Here is a 24435-nt window from a genome sequence, read left to right as displayed (position 1 = left end):
ACATCTACCAGTGTCTCCTGCGAATGCATCAAAATCATGAACACTTTCCGAGAAAGCCCCTCAATACTAGAGCAGCATCTAATCTTAACGTCGAAGTCAATCATTTCAAAAAGGCTGTCACACAAAGATCATTCCTTTATTATGGACCGAAACTATTTAACATTATTCCAGCTGACATTAAAAAAATCCGCAATAAAAATAAATTTAAATATGAAATAAAGAAGCTTATTTTCAACAGTGATACACAATTCAATATTTTCTGAGAAATCATCTGAATCCCTCTTCCAATCATCTAATCATAATATTATATTGTTCCTCATTAATTAATTAATTAATTAGTTAATTAGTATTTTTCGTAATATTCCACTTACTGGTCTCTGTTCCAGGTTGTCTGCCTCTTGTAACTATCTACCTCTACATATCGCTTTTATTTCCTTTTGTTATATAATTCTATTGTCTGAAATGGACAAAGACACAACAGGCACCTGTGCCTAGGTCGTCCTTTTCAGACACAATCTCTACCTTAAGTACCTTAAGTTAAGTTTGAAATGTTAAGTTTGAAAATGTAATTAAGCAACAATAAACCTGAATCATGCCTCAAGAATTACTATCAAAAATCAAAATACAAATTTTATAAAAAAGTTGATAGTATATACAGTGCATTGCATTCAAAACAAACCACCCTGAATAACTTTTTGTACAATAATTTTCAGGAGAAATAAAAAAACACTATTTTTTTTAAATGTATCACACTATATTGTTTCGCATTGGCAGATGTTCCATGATGAGCAGATATAAAAAATACGGTCTGAAGCTTATGGTTCGGGAGCTACAAACTATTTGTGTTGAAAACGAGCCATCCTGAAAAACTTTTGAGAAAATTATTTGAAAAAAAATATATAAAACTGGTCAGCAATTATATACAGGTGGCCACATTTTGAAATATTCGTTCTAGAGAAAAATATGGAAGCACTTAATCAGAGAAAGAGATTTTTTACTAATTCTTGAATCAAAATCTGATTACTGGAAAAACAAATTTTATACAGTGAGACTTTCACAAAACTCAATACGTCTATCGAAATCATTTTCGTCCAATTCATGAGCTAATCTAATCTTATATGGATGAAATTTGTACTTATGAAGGATCCTGAAAAAAATTGTACGACTGATTGCTGATTCACGAGATAACTCGAGATATTGTTAATTTTTCATTAGTCCAACGTGCCTTTAAACTGCAGTACAAATAGTTTCATCGCTGACGACTCCTAAGCGATTATGCTTTTTATTGTTAACAGATCCAGTTTCCATAAATTGGATCAATAATTCCGAAACGTATTTGTGTCGTACATTTTTTCCTGGATGATTATCATTGAACATACGGGCAGCAGCTCTAGCACTATTTCCATTCTGATAGTACAAACTCACTATTTCAATCCGTTCTCGAAGTATATAAACCATTGCTTCTCAAGAATTCACACCTGGTAGGTAATCGTTATTGTAGAATGAAACAAATACAAAATAAAAAGAATATCGAATTCAACTTCACTGGGCAAAATAACACTTTTTCAAAGTATACTTCACAAAAACACCTATGAAACCTAGATAACAGATTGTACAGAAGTTCATTCAGGGCGACTCGTTTTCAACTTGAATAATTTCAAGCTTCCAAACTATGAGCTTCATACCAAGATATTCATCATAGAACATCTGATAATGCAAAACAATTGATTCATTTGAAAAAAAATTGTGACATACTCTGGGGGTGTGATAGGGAAAGTTGAGTTTTCAATTCAAATAATTTGTAGCTCCCGAACTATAAGCTTTAGACCATATGTTTTATACTTTGTTGAAATCTGCTCTCATCATGGAGCATCTGATAATGCGAAACAATATAGGGTGATCCATTTGAAAAAATGGTGACATGCTCTGGGGGTGCGACAAAGTAAGTAACATCAAATGTGAATATGTCAACATATGACAAGTTTTTTTATTTTTCCTGATAATCATTGTACCAAAAGTTATTGGTACTTTCTGGAACCAATTTCATATTTGTCTGCATTTTGGTGATTTTTCATTTGTGAAGCATCTTATTTCTATCATTTTATTATACTTGCAGTTGGTAATAGTCCCTAATTATAAGAATGGTCGATTGGTACCCGGGCGATTCGACGTAGGTGATTTGTTTACTCAGTCAATCGGCCAATGTGTGAGTCGATGTTTCAAACCACAGACCCAACACTCGATTTTTACTTGCTATCGTCCAACCCGTGTTAGGAATAACACGTTAAAAGGTAAGACTTCGTTAGTCCTTAGCTCGCACTAGTTTCAAATTCTGAGGGTTGTCGTTCGTACGGGTGCGATAGCTGGTTAACGGAAAAAACATATTCTGAACATATTTTTTATTTTATGTTTCTTCTGACAATAAACTGAATTGAATTATCCTGAAGAAAATCCATTGCTTTTTCTCGAAGTGAATATTATTTTCAGAATTCTCCTGGTTTCTGCATATGATTTAAATTCATTTATTTGCACGTTGTTATGAAATTGGGTTATTTTAGAGATTGAAAGCAGATGAGAAGATGATCCTATGTCAGTAAGAAATCAACTGTGTATCTTATGCATGGCGGAAATTCAGTCCAAATTTCCTCAAAGAATACGTGAGTTCATAGAATCACGTGAAAAAGCATGGAATATTTTTTTTCAATATCTGATTCAATTTATTTCTATATGTTCTGAGTGATTTTCTGTTAATGTTTCAAAATTCATTCACATTATCTGTTTTATAGTTTTACAATATAATTATAAATTGATATTGACTCAATTGAGTTAGTAGGAAATAAATGAATGAAATTTATTTTCAATGAGAAAATATATTTCCCGTGGGTTGGGCTACCTATCGTGCGCGTCCCCAGGTGGCGGATGGGAACGGCTAGGGGACTGGAGGCCTTGTCCAGGAAGTCAATGTGGCCTTATGGGGTCGTCGGGCTCCTGGTCAGAGCAGAAATAGGTAGGGTGAGGGAAACTAAAAGTTCCCAAAAGCTTGCAAAACACGTCACCGTAGACCAGCCTACCCAAGTTAAGGTGCCAGGAATCGTGCCGACAGCTGAATGGCCGCAGGGTGATATGCAGATACGAACGATCTCCTTGGGGAACTGTGTGGAACCTCATTGCAATCAGCATACCTCTGGTAATGTGGGGCTCTGCCAGATGTGACCAACTCTTCCTTGCTACTCGTGGGAACACAAATGAATGAAACAAACACAAAAACAAAACAACAAAAACCAACCCGAGGCTGGACAGAACTGCTCACCTCAATTTGAGGCGGTGGCTGGGGATGAACCGAAATGTCTACCCCAATCACCGCTTGGAATAAGGCTGGGCATAGCAGATCACCTCGTGATGTGATACAAAGGCCAAAGCGTAAGCGCATTTGCGGCGCCAAGGCCAAAAGGAGAAAGAGAACGAAGGAGGGAGGAGTGGCAGCAACTATAAGTGCACCTTCCTCCTCCCCCACTCCACCTTCAACAGCAAGGGCACTTCCGGCTGCGGGCGCCAGGAGCTCGGCCTTGAATAAAGGCAAGAAACCGGCTGCCCCTGCAGGAAGCGTGGAAGAAGCCACGCAAAAACAGTAATGTCGCTACACCTCCCAAAACCTCCGCGGAGACCACCGTGAGACATTTCAAGCTCACCAAAGAGAGTGTGTGTTCGGCAAATCTTCACTACAACTGCCAATATGAAGGAGACGTCTCCTAGTGACCTGTCCACCTTTCTGGAAAGGACAGGATGGGCGATGACCTAGGAGGACAACTCCTCGGGAGGATGTACAATGGGTCACATGTGGCCTGAGTGTCGTAGGTCTACACTTACCCTCCCTACTCTGCAAATACACATACATGAATCTATTCAGGCATTTGAACTTCTCAGGAAGAAATGATGATTTCAAAATTACTTCATAAATAGTGTTTATTGCCAATCCCGCGCTAATGCCTCTAGGAAGAATGAAAAATCATGTTGTGTAGCAGAAAATATCTTTTGATGAATGAAAGGTGCCTACGATGTTTCACAAGAAACAAGTTCATAACAGAAATGTAATAAATATAACTCTGTGGTAAGAAAGTTAAAGTGTTCCTGTAGAGTTTTTTCTCCAAACAAATTCGAGAGTGTTGCTTTCAACAATATTGTTAACAAACCTACGATCATGAACTAGAATTGAACCCTACAAATTGAGCTCCTGTTTCTCGTAGTTAACGCAATCACTTACGAGAGACTGACCCATTGAAGGGATTATTGATTATAATAGGTTAGGTCAAGTGGATGTCGTTTGAAAATGTATTCTTGTTGATTGTGCACTTAAGTTAGTCGTTTCATCAATCTAGTCAGTGAAAAGTTATTTTAGCAGCCTGGGGCACAACAATGATTGGAGTGGATATTTTAACTTATGGCTTTGATCAGTTCATGGTAATTTAATTCTCACACAATTATTTTTGGTATGGAATGCAATCCAAACTGTTTTATTTTCTTTCAAAATTACAAACTCTATTGAGACTATTTCCGTACAAGTGTAGAATTTTTTTGTTCATAGTAGTTTATATCCATGAATAGTTTCTTTTTTCATGTGATTCAATATTTTTTCTTCAAACAATCACAATCACGATTTGATCAAATCGCAAGGTGTAGTTTTAGAAAAACTTTCGTCTCACTTCACAGTAGATTTGCCTACTAGTCCCACTCTTGAATCCACAATGCCGAAAATTACTTTTCGACAACGTCTGGTCAGGCGAATTCTGAAATAGCTCAATATACAAGGCATCTAGTCATGATAAAGTGCTCGTCATCGTACTTGAAAAGAGCGCTAATGAGCTCCCACCAGTATTTTGCATACCTTTCAACCTGTCTTATTAGAAAGGGGTTTTTTCTTCTTGTTGAAAGATTGCTTGCTTACAGCCTATTTTCAAAAAGGGAAGGAAAATCTTCCAAATAACTACAAACCACTCGCTTTGCTATCAGTGATATCAAAAATCATGGAAAAATCCGTAAACCACAATTTCTCAAATATTTGGAAGGCTTCAACATCTTGAGTGATCATCAATATGGCTTTCGAAAACCAAGACCAACACGCTACCTTCTATCCTATGGAACGCTTGATATTTCTAAGGCCTTTGACCATGTGTGGCTGAACTTCGAAGTTTTGGCTTGTCGGATCTTTTTCATGTATAGCTCTTCAGCTTCCTGAAAGAACGTTCCCTGCAAGTGGCCGTCGACGGATATCTCTCGAATAATTTTTCCATCCACGCTGGTGTTTCCCAGGATTTATATTGTCTCCAACCCTCTATCTATTGGAAAAACACAAGAATCCATTATATCACTTTGCTGTTGACAGCACACTTGTTACGTCATCCTATTTGGATTTGGATGAACATTTTCACCGGCAGCAGGAGGTTGCATATGTTAATTAGGATCTAGAAGTAACTTCGAATTGGGGTTATACTAACCATGTTCAATTTAATGCCACAAAAATCCATGCATCGATTTTCTCCAAATAGATAAATGTTTCCGAACCGGATATAATAATGTCAGGTTATACAACTCCACTTCTTCTTCGATAAGGTTGTTGGGGGTTAAAATGGACACCGATATATCTTGGCCCACTCATGTCGTTGTAATTGCTTCTCAAAAGCTTGGAACACTGTTCCTAACCAGAAAACTATACACACCTTAGCAACTTCTGATGCTTCATAAAGTTCAGATCAGACCTTCTTTGGAATATTGTTCTCATGTATGGAGCTTCGCCCCTAAGCATACCCTAAAGCTGCTGGATTCCATCCAGAAAAGAGCCAACCGCCTGATTGGAGACGCGAACATCACTTGCAACCTTCATAGTCTGGAACATCGATGAAATTTTGGATATTTGTCTCTTTTCTATAGAAACTTTCATGGGAAGTGTTCAAGTGACTTGGCACATTTCATTCCACTAAGAGCTGAACATATCAGAAATACTCGAAGGACTGTGGCTGCTCATCGTTTCAAGGTTCAACTCAGTACATCTCAAACTTCACTCTTTCATTCGGAAAACTGCGCTCATGTGGAATAAACTTCCTGAACACTTCTTCCCAAATGGATTCAATCTCCAGCAATTCAAATCCAATGTGAGTCACTACTTTCGCACAGACACATATAGCCTCAAGGATTTTTCTGTAGTGCTCGTGTTCAGTCTTGAAAAAAAATACAAGTATCAACAAAGATTTTCTGATTATACGAGGGTTCAAGTTACAGTTTGTTGGGATATAACGTTCGATAGAGTTTAGCTTAAATAACATACAAAGTGGATATAATTTTTTACTGCTTTCAGTAGCGCCCAAAGAGTCGGTGGTGATCAGGGTTTCATCTGTTTCTGAACTCATTCGGTATCTGATGGCTTGTAAGATAGCGAACAATTCTACAGTGTAGTGTCACAAAAAATGAATGTTGGAATTTTTTTGGAGGAACCCCCACTTAAAGCTCAATTGGATAAGATTCATTCGTGCCTCATCAAGGTTGAAGTTTTAAATTTTCATAATTTTTTTTTATAAAACACCTGAAAAATAATAAGATTCAATTACACCTGCTGTCCACAGTTTACTTTATTCATTTTCTCAATCGGTAGATAAAAATTAATGTAGTTGAAATTGTTTCTGATATAAATACAGCCCAATCCAAATTAAAATGATGGATTTAAGAGAAAATAAAAGCAAAAGTTATAGAAAACAAAAAAGCCATGTACAGTGAGAAAAGCGATGCCTGCGTTTTTGTGGCATTGAACCTGGTTACTTTTACCCCAATCCTTATCGAGATATGCAACCTCCTGCTGCCGGTGAAAATGTGTCTCCATAGTCGATATCCTCTAATCCAAATGGAATGAAGAGACAAGTGTGCTGTCGGCAGCAAAGCCATATATTGGATTCTTGGTTTTTTTCAATAAGTCGTTGATATACAATAAAAAGAGGGTTGGAGACATATGGATTCCTGGGGAACACCAGCGTTGATGGTGAAAGTATTCGAGAGATATCCATCGAAGACCAGTTGCAGGGAACGTTCCTGCAGGAAGCTGAAGAGCCATTCACAGAAATAATCCGACAAGCCATAGCATCGAGATTTCACCAGCAAACCTCATGCCTCAGACGGTCAAAGGCCTTAGAAATATCAAGCTCAACAGCTCTTGATTCTTCATGTTTCTCGATTGCGTTATTCCAAATATGGGTGACATACGATAGAAGGTCGCCTGCGGATCTTTTTTCCGAAAGTCATATTGATGAACCCTCAAGATGTTGAAGCCTTCCAAATATTTGAAGAAATAACGGTTAACGACTTTTTCTATGATTTTTGATATCATATAGTTATTTGGAAGATTTTTCTTGCACTTTTTGGTAATAGGTTGAACGCGAGTAATCTTCCAACAAGAAAGAAAAACCCCTTTCTTGTGACAGATTGAGAACTCTGCAAAATACTGGTGCGAGTTCATTTGCGCACTTTTTGAGTACGATGACGGGCACTTCATCAGTGCCAGATGCCTTGTTGATATTGAGCTGTTTCATAATTCGGCTGACTAGACGCTGTCGAAAAGTAATTTCCGGGATTGTCGATTCTAGTGTGGGAATAGTGGGTGGTGCCTTTTCCACTGTGGAGTGGAACGAAAATTTTACAGCTAGTAGATTTTCTTTGTCTTTGGCTGTTGTTGCAATTGAACCATCCGCTTGTATAAGTGGTGGAATTGTGGATTTTGTGAAGTTTTCATTAACAGCTTTAGTCACCGACCAGAAAGATCTAAACCCGTTGGGATTGACTAGTATATCCCTAATTATCTGATTGTGATGTTTTTCGCTTTCATTCGTCATGAGTTTGCAGCTGTTGCGAGCATTAACAAACCTAGTTCTGTTTTCGGCACTGGAAAGTTTGTGCCACTGCCGGTAGGCGAGATTTTTGGAGGCGACAGCGTGATCGCAATTTTGTTGAACCAAGGTTTGCCGTTCCAAGGTTGTTTCATTGAAAAAGGAATAAATGCATCCTTGGATGATAGGATAACTTTCGTGACTTCAGGAGTACAAGTTGATGGATCTTTACAGCTGACATAAACATCTAGTACGAGATAATTAACCTCTGGTGAAAGTGAACTACTACACAATGTATTGTGAAATTTATCTGCTTCCGCGAAATCATTATTATCATCAGTAAGATATAAAGGAATAACAATATCAAAAAAAGTAGATATTACCAATATAATTATAACGTGTCTGAAGACTGTATCAAGGAGACATACATAAGTATAAGAAAATGAATATTTCGAAATGAAATCTCAAAACATCCATTTCTCTCAACTGCTCACACCGAAGATTCTGTTAAATGCCTGCCAAAAAACAACTGATTCTCCGGCTGATACTATGCTGGATCATATCCGACAGACATTTATCGATATAACTCACAGAAGTTATTCTCGCTTCAGTGCACAAAGGTTCCGACCCAAGCAGCAAAGTGCCTAGGGTTCGACTGCATATATGGAACCTACGTCTAAAAGAAAAATTTTCAACTAGTAATAGCTTCATCCCAAGAATAAAACTCTTAGCGTGGAAGAAACATTCCATGTAGCAATAATCTAACAGATAGATTGATATGAACTATTCGAATGACTTCAGCATGGTCCTGCTGCTGGATGAACAAGAAACATCTGCGGGACTAACCTCTGTCAGGCATTGTTTGTATCATTGAGTATCTATCATTAAATTCAGAAAGGAAACATTATTTGGATCAGAACTCAAGGAAAAATTGATGACAAACCGCGGAAACGTTTTTCTGGCTATTGGTCTCATCAGCGTTTTCTGCACTTGGTTGCAGAAAACGGAAAGGAAGCACAAATGAACTGAGTCAACAACAGAAGCCTGCCGCACATTCGTGATACTGGTCAGCAGACCTAGAATTCTTAAGATATCCTAACATTACCACGGAGGCAGCTACAGCTACCTGCGTGACTTTCGAGTCCAGGATATAAATATAAAAAAAGATTTTTTATTGAGTGTCTATTATTGATTTCAAAAATGAAAGGTTATTAGGAACAGCACTCAATAGCACTTCTGTTTTATATTTATATCCTGGACTATGAAGTCACGCAGGTAGCTGTAACTGAATCCGTGGTAATTTTAGGATATTCTAGGAATTCTAGGTCTCCTAACTATATCACGAATGTGCGTCAGGATCCTGTTGTTGATTTCGTTCTTTTGTGCTTTCTTTCCGTTTCTTTCCAAGTGTTGCCCATCTTTGCACTTGGCTACACCGCGCTGATGAGGCCAATAACTAAAAACACGTGTTCGCGGTTTGCCATCATTTTTTTTTAGTGCTGTTCCAAATAATCTTCAATCGGGTATAATTCAATATCCAGCGTGGTATTAGCCAGGAAAGTAGTCGTTTTTAGCGGGTATGTACCAGAACCTACGATATTGTTAGTTGAGATGAATGTTTCGAAATAGAATTATATTTTGTACACACTTATGTATATCACTCACTCATTCATTGCTTCGTCTTGAAGTTCTGACACACCACGAGAAATTAAGACCTGACTAGGTCAATTTCCTGTGAAAAAAGTCATACAAAAAAGCTTTGATGGAAATTTTTCATTTCATTTTTTTAATGTGAGAGAAAAATTATGCTTCAAAAAAACACCCCTATATTTTACGTTGTACACGTTGTACTCGTACATAATATCAATTTTCGTATATTTCAATGTTCATATGAATGAAATTGCCTAGAATTTTTTTCTTTCGTGTAAATAAATGTGCATGTGGAAGTAGTTGTTTGAAAAGGCTTTTTTTCCAGTTTGTATGTGAAAGTAAGTTATTTGTAAGATTTACGCTTTTTTGAATTAAAAGTTTATCTTGAACTCATTTTAGTATCACTGAAGTTTCAACACCTAACGGTCATTTTTAACACCTCGACACATGTTTCAATCGCCTTTTCAAGAGGAAGATTAAACTTCTTGATCTTTGCTCTCTTCCTTTGGAAGTTTTCCACAATTTTTTGTTTAAAGATTACCTGAAAAGTCATACTTGGCAAAATTTCCATAATCAAGCCTTTATTTATAAAATGGCTGGAGTACATCTTCTACCACAAAACTAAAATTCAGGTTCACAGTGCACGGTTATATTCAATACATTACAATGATCTTGAACTTTGAATAGAAATTTATTGAATTCATCTTTGAATTACCTTCTAGTTAGTTTTTTGTTCAGTAATATGAATCATCATCATTATAATGTGGGTGAATAAATTGTGAAACCGAAAATGACTTTTTCATTTGTTTCGTTATTTCTCATTGAGACTATTTCAGATGCTGCCGTTGATTATAGGAGTGGCTTTACTGGTCACTCTATTCTATTATATGTGTGTCAAACCCATGTACTACTGGCAAGAAAAAGGTGTAAAACAAACAGACCCTGTATGGATATTTGGGGATAATTTGGGTACCACATTCGGAACAGAAAGATTCATTGACATGGTTGATAGATGTTACAATAAGTTCTCAGGAAATAGGTGAGTTCCGAAATTAGACATAGATATAGATTTATCTACTGAAATCCTTCTGAAAAGGATTGTCTTTTTTGACTAGTTACGAACAAAGCGTTGAAATTATTCGAGATAGCAGTGAAATCCCAAGTGAAATCTTATAACATTGTATTTTAGATATTTTCGATTGAAACTTTGTAGAAATGTTAGAATTTTTTATAATTATAATGTCAATGGAATCGATAGTGAATTGTTGAATGATAAATGTTGATAAACTTTTTATCAAAATTGTGAAACATATACTGTTGGATGAAACGATGAAATTTAAAAACGCGAAAGATATGATATTTATTGCATGTTCAACTGGAAACGTATCAATATAAGGTTAGAAACAGAAATCGGTTGTGATTTGAAAATTCAAAAAAGAGGTCTATTTGGCCTAGGCCGCTGAAGCAATAAGTCAGTTACAGTTGTAGGTATCCCAAAGGAGTGATATATTGAACTGAAATAATTCTGTAAAAAATTGAAGATTTCTTTTTCGAATGGGAATATGAGAAGATAGTATCAAGGTGACTTCTGAGTTCTCCTGGAACAAAAACCTATTCAACGTTTGGGTTAGTAGAGCCACACTGCACCGCCCTCTTTTTAACCTACCGGCATTGACTTTTTGTCAAATCTTATCTCCATCTTGTCGCTGGAGAGCTGTAATTTGGATGTGATGAATTAGTGAAAAATTTCCACTCTCTTCTTCAGGCCACTCACATATTTCTTGAGATTCAGAGGATGAGCTACCACACATTACGTCTATCGGAAGTTTAAATTTCGATCGGTTGAAAACATGGATGGTGTGTAACCTGTCGCGTCAAGTTGGGAGTTCCGGTATGCTCACAGAAAGAGAGAAACCAAAATCTTTGCCTTTCGTAGAGAAACATCGAGAGGTAGTTATTCATGATACCATTATGCATCTCAACCATTCCATCGGAATGTAGGTGGAGAGCGGTTCTTCTTGTCTTCTTCATTCCCAATAAAGTCATCATTTTCTTCCATAAATCCGATTGGAAGTTGCAGTTCCGATCTCGAAGAACACAGGTCACTGCGCTTACACCATTCCTCCACGCCACGACGGCAATTGACCCAATAGTACCTCTCACGTACTCTCGCTAGAGTTATATGTACTCCGAAATGCCCTACAGTGCGACCATCGTGGAGCTGTTCAAGAATACTCGGGATATACGCCTTAGGAATTTGTGAGTTTTTTTATCCGAGCTTTCCCATTTCCGAGCGATTAAGGTCATTTCGAATGCACATGGAGTCCCATTGGTGCCAGTAACCCTTTTTCTGCTGGCCGCGCTTGGAAATCTCTTGCCATTCCGGCCTCAATGCTCTCCAGTAGTATCACCATCGGAAGCTGGTAACGATCGTGCCACACCAGGTGATTTCTCACATCTTCTATATGTATCTTCAGACGAGTGACCCTTACAGGTTGCTACCCTCTGGGTCTGGGAACCCAAAGCAGCGGAAGGAAGTGGAGCTCATCTCCATATGAGAGCTGTCCATGAAAGAGTATCTGCCTGCTTTCTGTTGGTCTGTTGCTTTCTATCTTATAAAACATATCATCATTCCAGAACTCATTTTTCCAATGAGATATACTTTAATCCGGCTTCACTGAACGTGTTTGATGGAGAAATTCGTAACACTCTTTCAGTTATATTGAATTATCAGTTGAACAGCAATTTATGTATTCAGGCTACTCTTCCGATCAAACATAAACATCTAGATTCACGCAATCATAGATCTTCAGTCACCTGCTTTTCTCTCTTCAACTCAAAGTGTGACTAATATGACTAATACTACTCTCTTTTCCACTGAGAAACATCATGAAGGGTCATATATCTTACAAACTAATCAAGGAGTACCAAAAGTTGAAAGAAATGGTCAGCAAACTTCGCGGAAATTGTATTCAATTATGTGTTAGATTCGGCTAGAACGCCTGAAGAAAAGGCATGTATAAAATCAATGTCATCAAAAAAATAAGAGCTTGATTAAATGCCTCAACAGTTTTCTTCCTTGGCATATTATTGAATATAACGATAAATATTTTAGAATTGTAGACTAGGTTCCAATATTTCTGTTCAACAAAAATGTATATGTGAATCATAAAAAAGTGAAGGAGGATTTTATGGTGTTTAACTTTATCATTTATTAGTTGAATAATTCAAAAGATCCGAGTAATTTCTGGCCAATCGTTGGAGAACCATATATTTCCGTAATTATGATGGGTTTTTGATGGATTAAAATACTTAATTTGTTTGCTTCTAATTGCCCTGAGTTGATGATACTGAAATCATAGTTTGAGTTATTTTCATGAAGATACATAATAACATTTTAATGGGTGTTTGAATTCAATCGTTGCATACATCAATGCTATATCGAATATTTGAAATATATCTGTCAAAATTCATTCGGTTGCAGATTATAGTCAGGTCGTCAAAGTATTTGTGGAAAGTGCAAATTTCGTTATTTCAATAATTTTATTTCAACAGTTCGGACTTCCATTGTCTAATGTGATATAAATTGATTTGAAATTCTTAAAAAACATATAAGATTAACCCGAAAATAACAATTTTATTGAAACAAAAACCTGAAATTACCAGGAAATTACATACAAGCTACAACCAGAAAATCAAAAATTGAAATATTGATGAAAGCTGAAAATTAAGAAATATTATTAACAAAAATGAAAAATAAAAATGAAAATTGGAAGATTCCAAACCAAGTTACGTCACGACGTTTCGATTGTTAGTATCCACAATCGTCTTCGGGTGATAACTAAACTTATTCCTCTGAGATCTGACTATTTATAGGTCATTCAGGCGCTTTCACCTTTCACCTATCCCCTCTTACCGCTTCATTGGTTTCAGCGGGAGATGTACGTTTAGCGGGAGTTGGTCGTTTTTCGCTTGATAAGAGGTCTCCATATGTTACGTATCTCTATGCTAGCTTGATTAAATGCGTTGTTGGACAACATATACGCGGCTTCCTTGAATTTTCTCCTGAACCAGTGTTTCTCTTTGTGGATGATTTCAGCAAGAGCCCGCTTGATATTATGTTGATGAGTTCAAACATGTTCTGCTATTCTGGATTTGCTGGTTCCTCCTCGTTGTTTGTGTTTCTTGTGCTCAGCAATGCAAACTTTCAATGGCCTCTTAGTTTCACCAATGTATGATTCTCCGCACACTAAGAAGTTCGCTAGTGTAGAGATACGTAACATATGGAAAGCTCATATCAAGCGAAAAACGACCAACTCCCGCCAAACGGTCATCTCCCGCTAAAACCAATGAAGCGGAAAGGAGAAAGAGGGGATAGGTGAAAGGTGAAAGCACCGAATGACCTATAAATAGTCAGATCTCGGAGAAATAAGTCCAGTTATCACCAGAAGACGGTTGTGGATACTAACAATCGAAACGTAGTGACGTTACTTGGTTTGGAATCTTGAAATTCTTATTTTTATTTTTCATTTTTGTTATTAATTTTTTTTAATTTTTAGCTTTTATTAATATTTCAATATTTTATTTTCTGGTTGAAGCTTGTATGTTACTTCCTTGTAATTTCAGTTTTTTGTTTTAATAAAATTTTTATTTTCGGTTAATCTTTTATGTTTTTCAGGGATTTCAAATTAATTTATATTATATTAGACAAAACTCCGAACTGATGAAATACACCACGAAACATTGTCAACCACCTTCAAACAAATCATTAATTTTGTTCAAATCTGATATACTTCATGATATCTCGGATTAATATAGTTTTGTATGACATATTAGAACAGTTCATTACATTCGTTGATTCGTACAAGTTCAATTTTCTGTTTAACTTTCCATAACGAACTCGTAGATTTCAATTCAAAATTAACTTGGAGATTGAAGTTTCCCAAATGTTCATTTCTAATACCTAATTCGAAACCTCGTATTATGCCTGATTTTCGTTTTCTTCAGTTGCCTTTCAAAATTTTACGAGAATAATTTGTTTCTCGCGATTTTTTAGACTAAATTTGTTCACAACAGTAATATTCAGTTTGCTCGAAAAAAATATTTATGAACGAATCTTTCTTCTGATTTTTTCATGTTGATTGTATCAGCTCTTTGAAAGTTTGATTCCAGTGGATAATCAGGTTTAAATAACGTTTGTTATAGTTAATTTTCCGGTTTATGTTTGAATTTGAAATTAATTATGTTATTCTCTATAAGCTTCCAGTTTCCAGTGAAATATTTTTTTTTCGGAAGACAATGATCTGATTCAAATATTCTAATTTGTTATTTATTTCCTTAGTTCAATTTTCAGTCTCTCCTTCGTGTGATTTCATAAACGTATATGATTTTCCTGATGTTGTAATACGATTTGTGAAAAACTTTGTTATCATTTGTTTTATGTAAGCACTTTTCTGACATCTCATTCAATAAAAACATAACTTTTGTACGCCATGCTTCTATTATGAATCATGTCCATTTTGAAAAACCCAATGCACTGATAACTGAATCTTTCATACTATCATTCAATCTCAAAATTCTAATATAACACATATTGTAAATGATACGAGTGGAGCTCAATACACATAATTTTTCAGTATCTCATTACTATAAAGTGTATTTTCTGCGATAGAAAATGTACAAAACGTACACAATAAAATTAAATGTATCATCGACGTTGTTTAAAAACAATGCAGTCAGGAAGAGAAGTCCATATAAAGTAGTTCGACATGTTCAAGTATGTGGAGAAAATGACATATTTTAAACAGATACAGATTTATCATCTTTTAGTAAACACTACAATTACTAATTTTTTCCCATAATGACTTTTCTCAAATTCTGGATATATATATATTTATATATATATATATATATATATATATATATATATATATATATATATACATATATATATATATATATATATATATATATATATATATATATATATATATATATATATATTATAAGGCACACAAATAATCGTTAAAATTTTTTTTTAACAGATATCATGAACTGCGAGACCGTATTAGATAATTTTTTATCTGTGAATGAATTTTTACATGAAACATTTGCTTCATCTCACATTAATGCTGAGAAGCATATTTCTCTACCAGAAAAGTTGCAATGTTTTTCAAATTATACAGGGGGAGGTGCTTTGTCCTCAAAAGAAAATTCGATGTGGGACTATTTATATTTCGGGAAATGGTTAAACTAATATCAATAGGTAAAATGTATAAACATCTTGAAAAAGTGACATTTTTCAGCATGTACATACTCACAACATTTTGATGTACAAGTGTTATTTGTTTTCTTCACAGTCAGTTAAAAAATTAATTGAACCAAAAAAAGAAATTTTAATAAAAGGTATTCGTTGGATTATTTTTCACAACCTTTGACGTCAATTTTCTCAACAAGAATGTGTCGATGAACTCAGTTTTTTTTATGGCGATGAAGCACTATGAAAAACCACAGTATATCGCTGGTATAGTGAATTCAATCGCGGTCGTAATTCGGTCGCCGACGAATTTCGTGAAGGTCGTCCAAAATCGGTTATTGTGCCACTAAACATCGTTTCAGTGCGTGAACTAATAATGCAAAATCGTCATGTGACTTATTATGAGATAGATTCTGCATGAACAGTTGTGAAAAAATTTGTTCTCGTTGGATAACCCATAATTTATCAATCGCTCAACAAAAGGCTCGCGTCAAGTGGTGTGAGGGAGTTATTTGAAAGTTCGACCGTGATACTTCAAAAGACTTGTATAAAATAATAACCAGTGAAAAATCATGAATATATGCGTATGAGCCGAAAACAAAACAGCAATCGACCGTGTGGATATTCCAGGACGAAATCCAACAAAAGTGGTTCGTGGAAGAAGCACAGCGAAGCAAATGGTCGCCTATTTCTTCGGCCGAATGGGTTTTGTGACTACTGTTCCACTTTTGCAACGTAAAACAGTCAATTGTGATTGGTACACGACCATTTGTCATCGAATTGATGACTCATCCTCCTGATTTGGCACCCAATGACTTCTTTTCGGTTTTGAATCTCACAGAGGTGAACTGCGTAGTCAACGATTTACGAACACCGAAAAAGCAGTTGGAGCATTCAAAATCCATGTTTTGGAGGTGTCTCAAGAGGAATGGAAAAATTGCTTTGACAATGATTTGAAGGAATGGAATTATGTATTGATCATTAGGTAAAAATTTCTAAAAACGATAAAGCCATTCAAACGTGTTTGTTATTATTTGCTATTCCCAGAATATAAATAGTATCTCTAATACGTCATGTCTGATTCCATTACTTATTGCCACTTTCTGTCGAAGTATCTGACAATATAGAAAACTGATAAATTGTCATTTCTGCTGATATTGCATTTTGGTTCCAGATATCACGGAATATATGAAATGTCTCAGCCAACTTTATTGATAAAGGATCCAGAACTTTTGAAAAAAATCACCGTTAAAGATTTCGACCACTTCATGGACCACAAACCTATAGTTCCAGAGGAAGTAGATCAATTATGGAACAAAAATTTATTTTCATTGAGAGGTAGGAAAAATATCAACTCATCAGTTGATGAATATTCCTTAGTTTCACAGAACTATTGAATATTCGAATTGAGTATTTTGCAATCAAATATTTCCATAACAATAGAATATCACCGTTTCATCACTATAATTTCATTCTTCATACAAAATCATTCTTTTGATAAAACTTTCAAGAGATATTCTGACAAGCGGCTCACGTACACAACATTTCAAACCATCTCGTTAACCGATTTGATAATGAATAATATCCTGAAGCGGTTTTCCACCAAATGCATATTTTTAGATATTTTATAGGAGATGAAAATAGAGGGTGGTCTCCTGTCTCTGTTATTGTACCTGTATTGTCATGTACCGAGTTTTGCTTCTCGGGTTGAGCGGCCTGATTGCTTGTGCGAAGCGATAAAACGGATCTCCATGTTGATGGTAATCTTTGCGCATCATCCCTCTTGTTCATATTATTAGGTCGTTTTTCAATTTCGATAGCCTCTCTGATTGTTCGCGAGTAAAAGTTTTCGTTGCTTGCTAGCATTTTTGTGTTATCGAAATTGATGTTATGTCCTGTTTGAAGTACGTGTTGGAAGAGAGAAGACGTGGTGACTTTTCCCTTAACTGCTAGTTTGTGTTCATCTTTGCGAATGTTGATTCATCTGTTGGTCTGGCCGATGTAAGTCCTGTTACAATCATGTCATGGTACTTCATACACTCCTTGTGACTCCAGTGGTATCTGATCCTTGAGATTACGAAGCATGGACCTTATTGTCCGTTCTGATACGAACGAAGTTGATATGTTGTGTCGGTGAAGAATTCTGCTGATTTTATCTGTTGTTCCTGCAATATATGGTAGTGTGGTTGTTATGACCGGTGTATCTCGAGTTTTTTGTTGTTTCCGTGTGGTCTTGGCAGCCGCTTTTATACTTCTTTCTGAGTAGTTATTCATTTGTAGAGTTGTTTCGATGGTGTTCAACTCTTGTGGTCTGTGATCGTTGTCTGCCAGCCTCCTCGAACGTGTAATGAGTGTTTTTGCCACCGCATGAATTTGTTTTGGGTGGTGGTGTGAATTTGCGTTTAGGTACCGATTCGCTTTATGGAAGAAATCGAAACCGAAGCAATAGCAACGTCACACTTGAAATCTAAACTCTGGCTGAGGTATGTCGATGACATCTTCGTGATTTGGTCTCATGGACACCAGGAACTTTCCTGGTTTTTTAATCACTTGAATGAAATCCATCCACGCATTAAATTTACGAAAGAAGTTGAAGAAGGCAACCAGCTCGTATTTCTCGATGTACTGATTATGAAAAAGCCGGACGGAACATTAGGTCACACGGTATATCGAAAGCCAACACACACGAATAGGTACCTAAACGCAGAGACAGGAGAGGCAGCTCAGGTAATAAGACCAAAACAGGTAGTCGAGCAAACACAGGTAGTGGCAGCAACGCAGGTAAAGGGAAACATCCATCCCTATAAATTGAGACACAGAGTTCGAACTAATCAGTCTAGTTGAAAAAACCAGACAACACCAGAAGATGGCAAATCAGACTTTGCCGAAACGTTGTGAAAATAATCCTTATGGGGAGAAAATACACAGAACACGGAGCGAAACCCGAGAAAACAGCTCATCATGAAAATACAGGATTCAATACCGTACAACTCATATAGGTTTACACGATAATGTTGTGCATTAATTCGTCAGAAGCTTTGGTCCCAGAGCGCAGACGCCGCAAAAATATTTATACACATATGTATATATATATATACAACTATTCATAAAGGTTGGACGCAAAAGGTTAAATTCGATATTCCTCTTAAAATAAATAAGTAACAATAATCTATAGGTGTCTAGCTTTCCCACTACTTGCGTGTCTTGATGCCTCCCTGGTCGTTGAATGAACTGTCGTGAAGGCTGGTAAGTTCCCAGATTCCCTTTCTGTCTTCCAAGAATCAGTGTCATCCAAAATCTAGCCGTACCAAACAACCCTCATGAAGAACCAAAAACAATGTATCAGATAAGTATCGAACGTTTGCAAAAGAAACTAAAAACTACTGGAGGTCAAATCTCTTCAGAATTAATGATTACCAATTTCGAACCATTAAGATTCATTGAGATGGTCTGATCTTCCTAAATTTATTAAATTTTAACGTTAACGAAATATAATAAGAAAAGCCAAAAGTGTTTATACTGCCCCCGTATATAAAAATAAGACATTATGATCTATATATCGGTTACAAGTGAATTAAGAAGCTATTAATGATAGTAGCAGATCTGTCTAGATTGGAGTCCAATCATAACACTCCTGAGGTCCATCCGGTATATTAATGCATTAGAAATAATAATAAATGGGAACGACTATGAAGACTATTGAAATGAATTAGGTAAAGTAACTTTCTCAATCACTTCCTTATTTTTTTCTTCATGGCAAATCAGGTAATCCTCTTATTTTCAATATATTTTATGATAAGAAAACATCGGATATCCAACTATACAATAAAGTACCACCGGTTTACTAAAGCCTGATTTTGGAAATATTACTTGAAAAGAAACACAATCATGAAATTCATGTGTACAAGCAACTATCTGTCTACCAGAAAGAAGGTGTTGCTTTACACTTAGAAATTCTTTGACGAGTTTATAAATTCCCTCTTTAATAACTATGTCTAGGCAAACCGAGAGTAAATCATCATATAAGTGACCTACCTTCTTTTCAGAAGAGTTGTTTTTTTTTCTTCTTTCTGTTTCTGATCGTATACGTAACTTTGTGAATGTTAAGAGGCAGAACCTTGCGCCTTTGTTTTGTTGATCTTCTTATGATTTTATGTAAACGTTAGAATTTCGATAACCACTAAAATTTAATGAGAAAATTTGTTCGTAACATTTTTTTTTCATTCCAGATGTAATATGGCGTGACTAATTTACGTATTGTTAGCTTTATTATTCCTCCTAAGAGTGCGAAAATAGTCATCCCTTCCAAATTCGCAACGATATATTTGGAACAATACCCAATACACACTTTCCACTGAGAATACACTAACATACACTTTTGTCTATTTTCCACTATATTTCTTTATTATTGACCGGTTTCGGCTATTACACCATTTGAAAATGGTGTAATTGCCGAAACACCATTTGAAAATGGTGTAATAGCCGAAACACCATTCGAAAATGGTGTAATAGCCGAAACCGGTCAACAATAAAGAAATATAGTGGAAAATAGACAAAAGTGTGTTCTAGTGTATCTTCAGTGAACATGAATTTCCACAAAATAAACAAGTTGTCAATCGAAGAAGTGACACACTTTCCACTTATTATTTATCCAAATAAACCTACTCCAGTCAGGATGTTTGAGAAAACATGTATGTCTATTTGGAAAATGCTAACTATCACGTACAGAAAAGGGCACTCATCTCCAAAAGTGAGAGGACCTCGGTTTTCTTCCTTCCTCTTGATTTATCAATCTCATTTAAAAAAAAACAATCGACTACGTTGATTAACAACTTGCTGTCACTATTTAGGACCAATAGGGTAGCAAGATAGAAAATAAGTATTTTTGATCAAAGGAAAATCTGGTAGAATAGTTGGATATCTGTACAATACACGAGATACAATAGAAATGGCGGCGAAAACACCGTTGTTTTTACAGAAAAATCACGGAAACTCTTTGAAAATGTGGGTTGGGCACACTGACAAACCAGATGTGTCCCTAGCTGTGACGTTAATTTCGTCATCAACAAATGACAATTCTGTCGATTCCATAATAAATAAACGAACAATATCTACAATATTTACAAGTGAATTCAGACCTATACAAAAACAATGTCAACGACGATCTTCATTTCACTATTTTGAGAGAATTATGAGCAGCAAATTCGGAAACTTGATAAATTTGCTATGAAGGAATATATCCAAGAAAAATACCCTTGCGTAATTCACATTCTTCGATTATACGGTTATCACTTTTTGCTAATCCAGCACTGCCCACAAGAACGACGATGGACGATGACCTAGGAGGACAACTCCTAATGCTGTGGGTCTACACTCACCTCCCCTACTCTACAGATATTTAAACCAAAACGATTTTGAGAATTATCTCTTGATCAATGATGAGTATTCCACGTGATGAAAATTCGATAATTCAGTACCATATTTCCGTCTGGCAAAACAATTTCAAGGAAAAAGTTTTCGTTTTCCTTGTGTATAATTTTTCTTGTTTTTTTCCTATCACCATATCAGAGCAGTTAACAAATTTCTAATTTATACTGGTGTATCAGATAAGCCGTAAATTTCATTTCAGATAATATTTAGGGATATTGGATTTCCAGTTGCAACTGTCAATAGATTGGCCCTCCATTGCAAAGCTAAAACGCACCATATTGCTTAAAAATTGCAGCTAGATAACCGTCAGAAAATGTTTGTTGTTAATTAAACACATACTTTAGATTACAACAGCATAACTATTTTCAAAAAATTAATGGATGTAGCCGTTACTATGTGGTAGGAAATCATAATGAAAAAAAGAGAATTGAAACATTCTATGTTTTGTACCACTTTCATTTGTTACTAACGTTACTGCGAAGTTCGAAAATGTCTTTATAGGACGAAACTGCAGTAACACATAAGAGTGGTATAAAACATAGAAAATTTCATTTCTCTTTTCTTCATTAACTATTATCATAAAATCTTATCATATCGATCTTTCCTACAGGAAACAAATCACATTTCATTTTCACAAGGAAAAAATTAGCATTAACAAAATGTAACAACTAAAACGTCATATAACACAATACCAATATAATTCAAATCTAGGACTGTTCCTAAACAGTATCTCCTGATGGTGTTATTGTTGGTAAAACAGGAGTCGAAAGTAGTCTTGCCTCCTACATTGAAACATCAAAAATTAATTAAAACTTTCTTTCAAATCCATACTAAATTGTGTCGTAAATCATTGTTTTCGTAATAAATAATAATATTCAATGGTCGGTCGGTAGCCAAGCGGTTCGGCGTGGGTGATTTGTTCACTCACTCGAATTGACTGCCGTGTTGGTCGGTGGTTTAAGACCTAGTCTGAACGATCGATCTTCACTTGCTATCGTCCAACCCGTGTTAGGAATCACACGTTAAAAGGTAAGACCTCGTTAATCCTAGCTCGCACAAGTTTCGACTTCTGAGGGTTGTCGTTCGTTGGGGTGCGACAGCTGGATTTCAAACAGATTTAAACAGGGCGTACTTTTTTACGAGGTGAATGAAATGGCACGTTGTTAGGAAAGTTCTTCAAGACATAAATAATTGAAAGCAAACATAGGATTATGCTGCGAATACTATTGAATAAAATTTATCTACTGAATCACAACGAAATTGGAATGAAATGTTTCCTAAGTTTCTCAATTTACAAATTTCTTCCATGCAAACGATTTTCTGAAACTTCGACTGCAATTTTCCATTAACCTCTTCGAGAATTGTCATCTTCCATAACCTAAAAAATCATTACATATATGGAATATAGATTAAATTATTCTACCCCTCATTTAATGTAGAAAGTGGAGGATCTCTAAAAATGGTAATGAATAAACTTCAATTTATGTTAGGAATCACACGTTAAAAGGTAAGACCTCGTTAATCCTTAGCTCGCATAAGTTTCGACTTTTGAGGGTTGTCGTCCGTAGGGCTGCGACAGGTGGTGAACGGAAAAACATACTTTTCAAACAGATTTCACAGAAATGACTTTTGATCAATGATTACAGATTTCTACTGATAACTCCTGTGATGTTTTAGGTAAGAAATGGCGTGTGAAATGCGACCCATTCTCAGCCCATCCTTCACGAGTAGCAAAATGCGAACAATGTTCATTCTGATGTCAAAATGTGCAGAAGATTTTGTCAATCATTTTCTCAAGAAAAATCAAGATTGCTTCGAGTTGGAAATGAGGGATACATTTACTAGATTCACCAACGAGTTTATAGCAACTGTGCTTTTGGTGTTAAAGTTGACTCACTTGAAGCACCAAATAATGAATTTTATTTAATGGGAAAAGAGGCAACTAATTTCGGAGGAATTGTGAATATGATCAAGTTCTTCGGATTGGTCTTTTGTCCCAAAATTATGCAGGTAAGTTAGAAAAATGGAACCGAATTGTTTTTCGTTACAAATAATCAACTCATTATTAGAAGTATTAGATAAATATTTCTGTACCGTGATATCACGAACCGAGGGCCTCTGATATGATAGGATTTGAGTAGCATTGCTGCAAAATTTATTGAAATTTTCAGTTATGATATGCAAGAATATTGATTAAAAGTGACCAGTCAACACCTTGAGCTCCAGTCAGTTCAGATATGCAAATAAGCGTAACCTAACTTCATAATTCCATTTCAATTTGCAGTTTTTTGGAATATCATTCATTAGTCGTTCAGTGAATAATTTCTTTCGAAAATTAGTTGATGATACTATAAAAGCTCGAGAGGAAAATAACATCATCCGCCCAGATATGATTCATCTATTGATGGAAGCAAAAAAGGGAATTCATCACAATGAAGAAACTGTTGAAGTTGATACGGGATTTGCAACTGTTGAGGAAGCTAATATGGGTGAGTTTCAGTAAAAGCTTTTATTTTCACCATTGATGGTCCTCTGAATATGAAAAGGGGAACTGACATCTCGTTTTTTCTGACAAGTGTTTCCTTGAGGGAAATATATCAGGTTTTTTACAAATATTTTTCGATAAAAACTAATTCAGTAATCGGTACTGATAATGATGATAACATTAGGCATATTTGAAGCAAATTTCATTTTTATTTCTAATAGTACTTTACCAATATGATGAATTGTGGGGGCATACTTGAAACTGGTTGTGAATCAAATTATCTGAAAGAAAAGTCATTCTGGCAGGCTCAACTTACCTACAATGTAGGTTAATGAAATGACACATATCAGAAAGCAATTAGACCCTGGTTAATACCACGAAGGGCGTTGGTAATATAACTGTCGGAATTGATTTGATCAGCATTTGGGCACCATTGTTTTGAAGTCAGAAAGAGCTTCATTTTTTGAATCTGTTTCATCAGAAGCGAGAAATTTTCAATTTGACCCATGCAAATATTGTTCCCGTAGTAATCACGAATTTCAGATGAAACAGTAGTTGGAACTATACTCTTAATCTCTGTATAGATACAAGGAATTTCATGAATTCCAACGGGTACCTATTTTTTACTAGACGAGACGATATATTTCGCTAGATATACCTCAGTTTATACATTGGGTGGAGTTTCTGAGGTATTTTTTGTCGGTGGTTCTCGTCCTAGATAGATTTTCTTTCAGCTCCGCTTGGTCCAG

At 35.8% G+C, this 24435-nt stretch overlaps 1 protein-coding gene and 1 pseudogene across 4 annotated transcripts in view; one reads left to right on the top strand and one right to left on the bottom strand.

The window, feature by feature from the left end:
* Positions 1 to 24435, bottom strand: part of LOC111506746 (sodium-independent sulfate anion transporter) — a 212693-nt gene that overhangs the window by 78113 nt on the left and 110145 nt on the right. The window lies entirely within an intron of this gene.
* LOC141486471 (cytochrome P450 9e2-like) lies at positions 4255 to 23719 on the top strand (annotated as a pseudogene).

The sequence above is a fragment of the Leptinotarsa decemlineata genome, unplaced genomic scaffold (assembly GCF_025532065.1).
Source record: "Leptinotarsa decemlineata unplaced genomic scaffold, Ldec_3_MD MMD2_P_RNA_scaffold_2, whole genome shotgun sequence".
Lineage (NCBI taxonomy): Eukaryota > Metazoa > Arthropoda > Insecta > Coleoptera > Chrysomelidae > Leptinotarsa > Leptinotarsa decemlineata.
Note: the sequence above shows the minus strand (reverse complement) of the source record. Positions and strands in the feature narration are given on the sequence as shown.